This window comes from Miscanthus floridulus, chromosome 1 (assembly GCF_019320115.1).
Source record: "Miscanthus floridulus cultivar M001 chromosome 1, ASM1932011v1, whole genome shotgun sequence".
In the NCBI taxonomy this organism is placed as follows: Eukaryota; Viridiplantae; Streptophyta; class Magnoliopsida; order Poales; family Poaceae; genus Miscanthus; species Miscanthus floridulus.
The window spans coordinates 194,016,187-194,025,434 of record NC_089580.1 but is presented as its reverse complement, the minus strand read 5'-3'; the positions used below and the strand labels follow the sequence as shown (position 1 = coordinate 194,025,434).

The window sequence follows — 9,248 nt, the reverse complement described above, 5'->3', positions numbered from 1 at the left end:
ATGCATCAATGGGAGGCCATCAAGGACATGGTCGTCGTGGCCGCCAGCCTCGCGACGGCTCTCGGGCTGCACCGGTAACTAACATGCTTCCATCCACCAACCATCTGTTCCTTTAGGCTGGTTTGACTTTTAATCTATGTCTAAAAATACTGTTTATTGGTTTGGTGTGAAAAAAAATACTATGCGTTGGCTGATAAGCCATGGCTTATAAGCCAAATACGACCAATCGAACATGATGCAAACCGGTAGTGCTCATCGATTAGAGTAAGCCTGGGCGTTCGGGTTACCCGATTTTTTCGGGTCGGGTAATTCGGGTAATTCAAAATTCGGGTAATAAAAATTGCTACCCGATATTACCCCCGAAAAAACACTACCCGCAAATTCGGGTACCCGATAATTCGGGTTCGGGTTCGGGTATTACCCGATATACCCAAATTTACAGAAAACAACAAACTACACTAAATTTTAGTAGCGATCTATACATAATTTCAGCAGCAATTTGTATAGAATTTCAATAGCAATTTGTAGAGAATAATATATTACAGTCACTCATTCAAATAGAGAGAATTATATTCTAATAAAGTGATAAGTTAAATGGTTCAGCTAACAACACATGATGAATACAAAGACAAAACAAATCTTTGGGTAGTTCGGGTAGTTTGGGTACCAGGGGATATTACCCGAATTACCCAAACTAATTTCGGGTAATCAAAATCGCTATCCGAATTTGGGATCAGGTACCTCGGGTTCGGGTAATTCGGGTACGGGTAATGGGTATCGGGTATTTTGCCTAGGCTTAGATTAGAGCATCTCCAATAGTTCCTAATAATATATATGGTAGATTGATGAGTTTTCCAAGTGGCTAAAAAAAGTTGGGAGCGTATTTAAGTTTACAAAATCTCGAGCCTAACAAAATATAGAAGATATTTTACGTTAGGAATCATATACTATTTCTAAATTATCTTAATCACTTTTATATATTCTTTCTCTCATGTACATTTACTTTGGGAACCATTTCCTATTTTTTATTCTTTTCCATGCCCTTTCGTCATTAGATTGGCCGATGAATACGTGGGTGATAGGTGTATGGATATATTGGCGCGATCAGTCGATTTTCCGAAGCGCGGAAAGATTGGGAGTTGAGATAGGGAGTTGTTGGAGAACTTTTTTTTATCTTGCCTAAAGATCAAAATTGGGAGTGGTTTTTGAAAACTATTGGAGATGCTCTTACATGCCGACGCTTTAACAATGTGACCAGTTTGGAAATCAAATCCGTGTGCGTGGTGTTTAGCCGCGATCCCAAGATAAATTTGAATTCACATGGTCATACAAATTAGAGCAATGCATCGTCCACACATAGACCAAGTTTGGATCTTATGATCTAAAGTTCAATCGGCTAAAGTTAAAGACTAAAATTGTACTTCATTTATTGTCCCAAAATATTTGACATTTTAGGTTTAGGCCATGGGAATTAAGAAAATAGTAAAAACGTACCATGCATAGAAATCAAGGAGAGAGATTGAGAGAAATGGAGATAGAGATGTATTAGAAAAAAAAAGAGTACAGGGAGAAAAGAAATGTGTATTGGGAAGTGAGAATGACAACTTTTTGGGACAATATTTGACTGCTATAAGATCAAGTATTTAAGACGGAGGGAGTGGACCATTTTAGCTCACTTGTGTGGTCTAAAGTTTTTGTAAATTTAGCTAAACTTTGTATAACACTCTAGACCTCATGTTGCGAGTCTTGAGAGCTAAAGTGGTCTAAAATTTAGTGCAATTTTTAGACAAGGAATCCAAACAAGGTCATAGTATAAAATACAATTTCAAAATAAATTAGTATAAGATCGTATTTCAAATGAATTTGAATACATGATATGATTATTAAATAAATTAATTTTAAAATAAATTGGAGCACACGGCATGATTATATGATTCTCAAAGCCAAGCCCGTAACCGTAAGCCTACGTTCACTACGACAACATTTGATTCGTTACTTAAGCGTAGGCGTCAAAATAGTGCTGACGACACCCGTGTTCCGATCTTTGTCATCCTCCATCAGCCTGTTCGGTTGGTTGGTTCGTATCGTTGCTGGTTCGTGAAGAAGTACTGCTGGCTGGTTTGTGTGAGAGAAAAATACTGTTCCGACTGGAAATTTATGATCGTTTACGACAAGCCATGGCCAAACGAACAGGCTGACGTAGAATTTGACTATTTGAGCCAGTGTATAGATTGTACACAACAGACAAAAAAAAAGCTCCAATCAGACGAAAAATAATGTTCTAGCCAGTATTGTAGAAAACAGTGATTAATACTTCGACTACATGGCCATCGACTCGTTTAACTTCACAATCCGACGTCCGTCCAGTGGTCCAGCCTCTTCGTTGTGGCCCACCTGCCAGCGGCCGGGCAGGTCGTTTTCTCATCGACCCCAAAACGAAAACGGAAAAGGACACCAGACCGAAATGGTTGTCCGCTATGGAGTCTGCCTCGACATCTTTCTCACTTGGAAATTGGGATGCTGCCCAGAGAAGAAAGCGCATCCAGTTTCACTTGTGCATCAGGAACACGAAGATTATTAGCAGCCCTGCGCTGGCGTACACCACGCAGCCAGCCCGTCGACACAGCATCAGCAGTGACGCCGGTGGCGATCTCTCTCGCACACACGTAGCCTTGCTCTGCCGCAAACTTAAAATTGACCTCGATCTGGGATTATTTTTCCCACATCGTCGTGTAGGAAAGGGGTGAGCAGCCTGGTGCTGGAGTCGTCGCCGTCGCTGCGGGCGTCGGAAAAAAATTGCATGGGCGATGGGTGCAGCGCGCGGCGCGTGCGCCCCCCAGCCGGATCGACGACACGTGCACGGTCTTTTCATGGAACGGCAGCCGTGAAAGACGGCCTGACGGGCTCCAAATCGGCAGACGACGGCTCGGCTCCACATCGGCTCAGCTAGTTCGTTCCCATCCCAATCCTCCTCGGATGCCGCCGTGCCCCGTACCGTCCTGCGTTGCCCTACGACCTCGCCATCCGCGTCTGCACGGAGCGCCCTCGCCATGTTGCTCTTCCCAGAGCGCCCTCGCCCTCCTCCTACGACTTGGCCATTGAGGCTGCTGGTTCATCCATGGAAGCGGCAGTGACCCGTTCCCCGCGAGCCCAGTCACGATAGCGGCCGCCATGGCCGGCCTGCCACTGAGCTTGGCGACCCGGCTCCAATCGCCCTCTCTCCCTTCATAAAACGCGCCCTTGGATCCGTAGAAGCACGCCGCCGCCGCCAGTCCCCTCTCGGTGCCTCCTCCCTCGCTGCAGCGCCCCAAATCGCCGCCGCCGCCGCCATGGCCGATTTCGGCCCAAGGTCTCAATCTCCCCTGTCCGCCCACCCTTTGCCCACCGCCTACTCCGTTGTCCTCGCAAGGGCGCACCGCACCCGCAGCCTGACTCTTCGGCTTGAATCCGTGGCCGCAGACACCTCCCCACCGCACGCCGGCGAGCCTCTGCCCTCCCCCGCAGCTGTTCACCAAGACCAGCCACCTCTGTGATGTGTCTTGTATTCCAGCTGAACCGATGTGTATCGGAGCCGAGCCGTGTGCCTATTTAGCTTCAGTTTTTTCGCCGTTTCCAGCTACCGTTCGATGACAGGGCCGTGTACGTGTCGTCGATCCGGCTAGGGAGCGCACGCGCTGCGCGCTGCACCCATCGCCCATGCTATTTTTTTCCGCGGGCGTCGGGGTTCGCCTTCGCCACGTGGAAGAACGCCTTCCGGGCGCTGGACGCCCTCGGCGTGGGCGACAAGATCCGGAGGCAGCACCTGCAGGCACAGACGTACGTCTCCAATTTCAATGTCCACCGGGCTCGCGTTGCAGTTTGCAGTCAGTTTCCCTGCTGAACCTGTCCATATGTTTTCAGGCTACGTGTCATGGTTTCTTCTACCGGAGAAATCGCACAGGAGGTGGACCTCACGCAGCAGGGGAAACGGTGAGATGAAAAAATTAACCTCTGGCCCCTGAATCTATCGATCACGCACGCACGTATCTGCCTCGATTGCGCTGAAATGAATGAACGTCGTCTCTGTCTGTCTGTCTGACGCAGAGGGCCCAACGAAATCCGTTGCGTTAGGCGGGACTTGCTGCTGCAGGCCTTGGAGGAGGAGCTACCGAGATCCGCTACTCCTCCAGGATCGTGTCCATCGAGGAGGACGGCGGCGTCAAGGTGCTGCAGCTAGCTGACAGTTCAGTCATCAGAGCAAAGGTACAGTTTCTTTAATTTCCCCTAAGCACCTGCGAGCTGCTTGCAGCGCCTCAAGGCGTTCCTCTGCATCTATCTGCAGGTGCTCGTCGGGTGCGACGGGATCAACTCGGTGGTGGCCAAATGGCTCGGCCTCGCCACGCCGTCCTACTCGGGGCGCTCGGCGGCGAGAGGCTTTGCGCATTACCCGGACGGCCACGGCTTCGAGCCCAAGTTCCTGCAGTTCAACGGCAACGGCTTCCGCTCCGGCATGCTGCCCTGCAACGAGAACGAAATCTACTGGTTCTTCACCTGGACTCCTTCCGAGAACGGTGAGCTAGCTTGTCATCCTCATCCATGGCGACGCCGCGACGACGATGCCCGTTGCCCACATCAAAATTGTATATGCATGGCTAGGAGTAGCAGCTAATAATTTGTATCTCATGTTGTTCGTTCAGACAAGGGCGTCGACGAAAGCGCGGCGAAGATGAAGCAGCTCGTGCTGTCCAAGCTCCGGGGCTCCAAGGTGCCCGCGGAGGCGCTGGCGGTGATCGACAGGAGCGAGATGAGCGACGTCCTCGCCGCGCCGCTGCGGTTCCGGTCGCCGCTCTCGCTGGCCACCGCGAGCATCGCCAGGGGCAACGTGTGCGTGGCCGGCGACGCGCTGCACCCGATGACGCCGGACCTCGGCCAGGGCGGCTGCTCGGCGCTGGAGGACGGCGTCGTTCTTGCCCGATGCCTCGGGGACGCCCTGCTGCTGCCTGCTGCCAAGGGCAAGGATGAGGAGCGGGTCGAGGCGGCCTTGCGTGAGTACGCCTGGATCAGGCGGTGGAGGAGCGTCGAGCTCGTCGCGACCGCCTACACCGTGGGCTTCATCCTGGAGAGTGACAGCGCCGTCGTCAGCTTCCTGCGGGACAGGTTCCTGTCGGGAGTGCTCGCACGAAGGCTACTGAAAATGGCGGACTACGACTGCGGCACGCTCGCAAATTAGCCCCACTACTGTTTCGTGTGTGTAGATGTTGTGCTTGTTGCAGGAGTATGCCTACCGTTATGCGCTAGTAGAAAATTGTACTGCAATATATCATTGCCTCTGTTGCAACTACAGTCACACTCTTCGGGGCGTGATATGGCTTCGGCATGGCAGATTGTTGTAACACTACCATTGTTCTAAAACTCTTATGGGAACACGATATTCCGTCAGATCGAGGTAACTTCTGATTCGGTGAAAGCTTGACCCACGGTTCGTAGTTTTCGACCACAATGATCCGAACTCTGTAATCATATCTTCTTTGGTTATAAACCATGCACTACATGGTTGATCTCATCACAAAGACTAATCTCTGATTATAAATTGAACAACATAAGCAAGAATAAAAAAGAGCACAACCTGAGATACTGCTAATATAGATTGATTACAAGTTCAGGTACGACAAACCACTGAACATGAACCGGCTGGATGACAGATTATAATCTACTAAAAATCCAAACCCTAACTTAAGCACTGGCGATAAATATATAATATTAGGGATGGCCAAGTACCCCGGACGTGTCCCTAACTCCGACGTTCGACATGATGCATGGTCTAAAAGACAGCGACGTAGCACCCTAACAAATCTTGTATGTTCATTTGATTCAACGATTCCCGTGGGCTCATAAGGAATTTGGATGTGGGACTGGTATCAATATTGAAAAACTTATCTCCTAGCCTTTCTATGTATACGTAGAAAGCCGAAAACAGATTTCGTATGCAGCCTGGACGATGATTTTATTGTGGGCTACTCTTAAAGTCCAAGATGGATTCAAACTTGATATGATTAGGTCTCCAACTTGGCTTGGATGCCCATAGTAGCATTATAAGAGGTGGCGAATGGGAGCGGGGCCTTTTCTTGGAGTGTTCTCACTTGGTTGGAGCGTGTTCCAACTTGGGTTAAAGTTCTAAAAGTTATTACAAAGTTCAAGACATGATATAAGGTGATGCGGTGTCGAGTAGAAACAACATGTAATTATGATTTAGAGCTCTTTCTATCGTGATATTGAGGTGGAACCATATCCATTTGAAAGTTTATCAAATACTCCTTCCATCAAATACGCATTGGTCTCAATCACACTGAGTGTAATAGCTATGTCCTTTCCAATATAGTACTGTCTAGCTGCTGTCGTACCGAATGGTGGACTTTGATGACTTTTTACTCCCAGATAGATCTTGCACATGATGTAGCCACGTCCTATTAGTTACCGAGGCCATATAGAGTAGTGTATTTTCATTTTTTTTAGATAAAGGATAGTTTATATCCGGCTTCATCTACCGAGGTAGAATCAGACCTATTATTATAAAGTTCACAGCACACCACTTTCAAGGTTGAGAAGCTCACATCTAGACTTTAGGAAACAAAACATGAAGAAAAGTCCTGACTAAGAAAGACCACAAAATCTAGTAGATAACCATCCACTGGAACTAAAGAAATGCGGGGCTAAAGTTTTCAAATGCTGCCCAACAAGGGTCAGCTGGTCCCGTAGATCATCATGCCGCTGCAGTCTTGCCCACTGCCGTAGCCAATGGGTTCCCCTGAAGAGCACCTGCAAAAAAGTTTTTGGTCTGCATTTGTCAAAAACCACTTCATTTCTTGTTAACCAAATTGTCCAACATAAAGCCGCTGCTGCCGTTAATAACAATGAGTTATAAATAACACCACACATCTTAGACCAAGTAACAAATAAATCGTCTATGTTGAGAGGAGGTGCTATTCCAAATAATAAGTGTACAACGCGCCACAGAAATTTGGCATAAGCACATTCGAAAAAAAGGTGATGAATAGTCTCTGTAGAGTGACAAAAGCAACCATTCCAGTTACGTCTTGCAAGGTTATCTTTGGTTAGGATTACACCTCTTTTTAGGTACCACAAGAATATCTTTATTCTTGTAGGAATCTTGATCTGCCATAAATCTTGTGACACTCTGACACCATTGTTAATTAACTTGGCATACATAGATTTAACCGAGAAGGTACCTGATGAATGTAAAGCCCAAACAAATGTGTCTCTTCCCCCCCCCCCCCCAGTAAGTTCACATCTTGTATAGAAGCAACAATTCTAAGCCAGTCCCTTAGATTCCTACTCACTAAATTGCGGCGAAAGGAAATGTTAAGTGGGACTGAAGCAAGTACTCTTGCCACCGAATCTTGTTTTCTTCTCACAATATTGAACAACGCAGGAAATCTATCTTTTAGTGGCTGGTCACCCAACCAAGCATCAATCCAAAAACGAGTTTGTGATCCGTCTTTCACTCTGAATAAACCCAAACCCATGAAAGTATCTTTAACATTCATCAAGCCTTTCCAGAAATGATAGTCATTTGGCTTTTTAGTACAACTCCCTAGAGTCTTATCTTTTATGTATTTATTCCTCAATAATTCTTGCCACATGCCATCCTCATTTAGCAATTTGAAAAGCCATTTACTTAACAGACATCTGTTTTGTAAGTCCAAATTTTGAATACCTAAGCCACCTTGAATTTTTGGTTGGCACAAAATTTCCCATTTAGCCAACCTATATTTGCGCTTGTGTTGGTCATTTTGTCAGTAGAATCTTGATCTTAAATAGTCAATCTTTTCCAAAACTCCTTTTGGGAGTTCAAAAAATGACATCATAAACATCGGTAAACTAGAGAGCACGGAGTTTATTAAAACCAAACGACCTCCTACCGAAAGCAACTTGCCTTTCCAACCACTAAGCTTCTTCTCAATTCTGTTTTCGATTGTCTGCCAATCTTTATTACTCAACTTCCTAGTGTGTATAGGTAAACCAAGGTAACAGAAAGGAAACTTACGCACCCCACATCCAAACAGCTACGAGTAAAACACCTTATGATCCTTTGCCTTACCAAAGCAAAAGATCTCACTCTTGTGAAAGTTAATTTTAAGCCCTGAGAGTTGCTCAAAAGTACTTAAAATTAACTTCATGTTTCTCGCTCTTTCAACATCATGGCTCATAAATATTACTATGTCGTCCGTATATTGGAGGATGGACAAGCCATCTTGGACAAGGTGAGGTAAGACCCCTTCTACCTGACCTGCTTCCTTTGCTCTAGCAATCAGTATAGCCAACATATCTACCACTATATTAAATAGTATTGGAGACATTGGGTCACCTTGCCTTAAACCTTTTTCGTTTGGAAGTATGAACCAAGTTAATCGTTTACCTTAATATTTACATTTCCTCCTTTGTGAACTGCTTCATCCAAGAGCACCATTTTTGTGAGAAACCTTTAATCCTTAAATTTTGTTGTAGAAAACCCCATTTTACTTTATCATATGTCTTTTCAAAGTCTATCTTGAAAATTATCCCATATTGTTTTTTCGAGTGAAGTTCATGTATTGTCTCGTGAATTATTACAGCATAGTGTATTTTCATAGTGCATAGTATCATAACCATTTTTGTCTCTAAGCATATTAAAAATACCTACCTGAGATAGCGACAAATTATTGCTGATATCGTTATACAGATACGGTAATGCTTATCTGCGGGCGTCCATCCTATCTGGACGCCGCACCTCGCTCCGCTCGTTGTTGCAGCCTTCTCCCACCGCGCCTCCACCCTATGCCGCTCACTCGCTCGCTCCTCGCTCTCACCCATCGCACACCCCACCTGCGCCGCTCGCTCCTCATTCTTCTCTCTCGCCCGTCGCGCGCCCCACCCGCACCTCGCTTCTCGCTTCAGCCGTGCGTCGCGCCGCCCGCTCCCTCCCGTAGCCAAGGTCGGTGGTGGTGGTGGTGCTGCTGCTGGTGGTGGTGCTCGCTCGCCGCCGCTCGCCATCAGATCCCACCCCGATGACCGGAATCGACCGGCCCCGACCTTTCCCTCTCCTATGTTGCAAATATATGTTCGAAGTGTTTCAGATGTTTCAGAGGTATGTTGCAATTCTTATATATGGATGTTGTAAAAGTAGATTAGGATGTTGCACATGTTGCATATTTTGCAAGTGTTTTCAAAGGTATGTTGCAAGCATTTGTTCAAAATGTTTTATCTGTTTT

The 9,248-nt window shown here is 46.6% G+C and overlaps 1 pseudogene; it reads left to right on the top strand.

Moving 5' to 3' along the window:
• On the top strand, nt 1–5,923 carry LOC136507582 (monooxygenase 2-like; annotated as a pseudogene).
• Nucleotides 5,924–9,248: the final 3,325 nt, after the last annotated feature.